The sequence below is a fragment of the Nestor notabilis genome, unplaced genomic scaffold (genome assembly GCF_000696875.1).
Source record: "Nestor notabilis isolate BGI_N333 unplaced genomic scaffold, ASM69687v1 scaffold617, whole genome shotgun sequence".
Classification (NCBI taxonomy): domain Eukaryota; kingdom Metazoa; phylum Chordata; class Aves; order Psittaciformes; family Psittacidae; genus Nestor; species Nestor notabilis.
Genome location: NW_009934921.1, coordinates 102,817 through 106,953, shown reverse-complemented (window position 1 = coordinate 106,953; position 4,137 = coordinate 102,817).

Here is a 4,137-nt window from a genome sequence, read left to right as displayed (position 1 = left end):
TGAACCCTTTTGGGTGCATTTGGTGTAGGCACATGAATGCAACAGACTCACCCACCTACAAGTCAGCAGCGCCATGGCTGGGAAGATCCCAGTCAGACACAGAAAGGCACTTGCATGCCTAAAAGAGATGAAGCTGGGATGCAAAATGTTGCTTCCAAGAAAAATCCAGTAACTTGGAAAATCCAGTAACTTGGAAAATCTTACCAATAGGTTTGATGAAACCAGAAATTAATCATGAAAATTCCCCAGCATCTTCCCTTTTGGGGATGGGGTGTCAAAAAATTCAGTTTGATTTCCTTTGCCCAAATGGATCATCCAGTTACCTTGGTCTTGGGTGTTATCTGAGGCTACCCTGATTTGAGGTACTCTTCATGAGGACCTAAACCATGACATAAGGTGGATTGATCTCCTGAGCATCCCGGGTCCTTATGGGAAGCCAGGTAGCCTGAGACAGGACACCATCTGTTAGACTGGCTTTCTCTGGAAACTCATCTGTGTTCTGGCAATAGTTTGATGAAGTGCATGTGTCTGGGTAATTTTATTCTTTTTTAGTTCAGATGAATCAGCAGACTTGAGTCCAAAAGCTGCATAAGTTAAAAAAAACCTTCTGTCAGTCTACAGCTTCTCAAATGTTTTCAGTTGAGCTCCAATCTACACCAGCCTCCAAAAAGATCTTGACTTCTAAAGCATGAAGCATCCTCCTATGGTTATTTCTCTGTCTCAATACTCAGATGCATAGTTAACCCTTGTGCTAGAAAAAGTTCCCCTCTGATGTTCTTTGGTGGAAGGTGATATAACCAATAGGTATTGACATTTAAAGTAACATAGGTGGCACCCACAGTAGTGGACAATCCCTGTTACACAGCTGGGTTGAAGGCTGTCCACAAACTTAAGCACTTCAGTAGTGACTTCCACTGACAACCAGAAAAGCATGGGCCTTCGTTTGCTTTTTAATGATAAGTAGTCACTGTGGAGCACTATCAAGCCACCTAACTGGTATTATTTTTGGCTAGATATTTATATCACAGCAGTGCCTCACTACATACAGTTTGCAGGCTAAAACTCCAGCATCCTGGGTGCTGTACAAGCCTAGTAATCTATCCTGTCTCTTAGGAAATTCTCCTCTAGATCAATAAGCAGAGCCATGCAAAAGAATGATGTAAGGGGCAAGCCATGACAAGGAATGAATAGGATAACAGAACACTGACAGGGCTATCATGGGAGTAAAATACAAAGATGCTATTAATGTCACATCAAGGTTGTACAACCAAAAGATGAAAAATGAAACAATAAGATTCCTACAACGGCTTTCCAAGAATGGCAATGCTGTCATCTCATTTACTGTAAGGCCTATAGCTGAAAGCACTTTTACAGGAGTATTTGAAACTAGGTGTTGAAAAATAACAAGGAATGAGAACATGATGCATGTGCAGCAGGGCTGAATTATTACTGCTGGTTTATCTGTAGGTTTCTGGTTTTAATAATCAGTCTCAGACTATATGGAGGATTTTAGAGAAGAAACAGGGAAAATTACACGCAAAGAGGAAAAGGCAAAATCTTTGGCAAAACATCAAGTTGCCCTAACTAATAAAAACTATCTGCTAGCAGCTATGTCCCTGCTCATGGCAGGGGGGTTGGAACTAGACGATCTTAAGGTCCTTTCCAACGTTAACTGTTCTATGACTCTATGATTGATACAGACTAAGAAGTGTGTACTTCCTAGTGCCCTTATGCCCTGGATGTGTGAAGCATAAAATGGTTTGGGTTGTAAAGGACCTTAAGATCATCTAGTTCCAAACTTCCTGCCATGGGCAGGGACACCACACACTAAACCATGTCACCCGAGATGCTCTGACTATGGGGATCAGCACTTTGCTTAGCTTCTTGACAGTTTCCCCTATCAAACTTACTCAAAAGACAAAGAAAGTCAGTGAAGACCATCCTGGTGACTGCCTTAGGTTCTGAACCTGGGATGAACATGCCATGTTTCGTATTGGAAAACTAATACATGAGCAAAGTTAGGCAATTTTAAAAGACGTTTACTCACATCACTCAAAGCAGTGAAGGATTTTCCCCCCCAAATGACAGAAAATAAAACTCACCTTCATCTAGAGAAGTAGAGACCCTGGAAGCCTGGGAAATTGTACTTTCAAGGGCAATGTGTCAGCCTATTATGAATGAGAAAAACAAGACTATAGTACCAGGGTTCAGTACCAAAGTGGCTGGCCTAAGAACATGCAGCTCTTGGTTGCACGGTTGCTGCTTACTGCCATTCCTATCAAGGATGAGTATTAACAGCCAAATTGATTGTAATTACAGAATTAGGTAAAGGGGGTAGAAAAAGCAGCAGAAGGCAGTAAGAAATCCTTTTTTTATATGAATAAAGTTTTATTGAATTTTAGACAATTAGAAAGAACAAAGAAAGAGGAGCAAACAGTCTCATGGAGGGTAGGAACCAGAAGAGCTTTCCCAGTAGAGGAGGGGACCTGCTGAGGGCAGTGTTCCTGTAAATGTCACACAGGGGTTGTTACAACAGCAGAGAGAATGTGTCTGGGCTTTTCTTTGATTGTTTTCCTTTATGTTTTCCCCTCCCACATTAGGGTTTCTAAAGCCACCTTTCTTCCCCCTTCAATCCTACCACCCAGCAGCAAAGCGAGCAGACAGGCAGGAAAGAGGATTGCTCTGGTAAACCATGTGTACACACACACAGAGCAGCCTGCACTGCTGCAGGAGTTTGCACCCATTCTGGATGGAGTTGTGTAGAGGGGAAGGAAGGGAGGTTGGATTATTTCTTTTTTCCCGCTCCTTTCTCTTGTATTTTGTTTTTATTTTAAGCAAAGAAGGCACAAATTCTCAGCCAAGCTTCAAACCTAGTGCTGCTTGGGAGCCCCCAACCTCCCAAAGAGCCAGTGTGCCCATGTGGGAACCCAGCCCTCACCTCTCCCCTCCTCTTCTTCAGAGTCTGTGCTTGCATTTGGAAGGTACTGCTGAGGCAGAGGGGCCTGCCCAAGGTTTGTGCACTGCTAGGGAAAGGAAAGCCGTGCCGGGACAAGGGAAGTGGGGACGAGGAAGAGTCTGTTGGCTTAAACAGACTCTTTTTCCAATGTGAGAGCTACGGAAAGTCACCTGTGACTCCCCACATTGCTTTTCCAAGAGCAGACCTGGGATGGCTCTGGTGCTTTTGGAGGTGCCCTCTGGCTTTACGTGTGCAAGAGTTGGTGTTATGCAGGAGGGCTGAGACACCCATCCAGGCATGGTCCCTTTGAGCCATTGCTCTGTAAGAGGGTAAGTCCCAGCCCTCAGTCCAGCCCTCCAAATGGCACCAGATTCCTCCAGCAGTTTCAACTCTTGGCTTTGATTAAGGCTATTTAGTTGCAATAGAAAAAGGATAGGTGCCAGCCACAGCCACCTCCCCGGCTGCGAGAAGATGGCAGAGCCACTGGCAGATACCACCAGTACCCGGCCCTGGGACATTGAGGGAAGTAGGGGAGGCAGGGAGATAGCATGTGGGCTTCCACAGGCCTACCCCCTCCATTAAGCCCCCTGCTTTCACTCTTTCAAAGGAGAGAGATGCGGAAACAAATCCTGCCAACCTCAGCATCTGCGAAGTCTGTGCGCACGGGAGAGCGGGAAGGAAAACTGTGGTGCCTCCATGTGAGGGCCCCAAGCACAACACGTGCCCTGCCGAGGCAGCACTGCATAGGCTGGCTAAGGAAAACCCACCATGCAAATACCAAAGCTCTGGGATCTGAAGCCACTTGCCCCAAACCAGAATAACCCAGGCGCAGCAGATGCCTCTGGACCTGCCTGCTGTGGCCCTGCCTTCTGCTCTGCCACAGCACCCTCTGCCTCCTGAATAACTCCAGGAACAACCAGAACTAAACCCAAAAAGAAGCAAGCCCTACAGAAGCAGCAGTAGCAGCAACGCACCATCGCCCTGCACTGTATCAGGGGAAGATGCTCAGACAGCTGCATCCTCCACAGCCATGAACAACACGAACTCTGGTGGCACCCCAAGCTAGTGCAGGAAGTGCAGGAAGACCATCCACTCTGAGGAGGACCCGTGTGTGTCGCTGTGGGTTTGTGTGCGTGTTGGGGTGGGGGAAGAACTGCAGAACATAAATACAAACGCTCCCC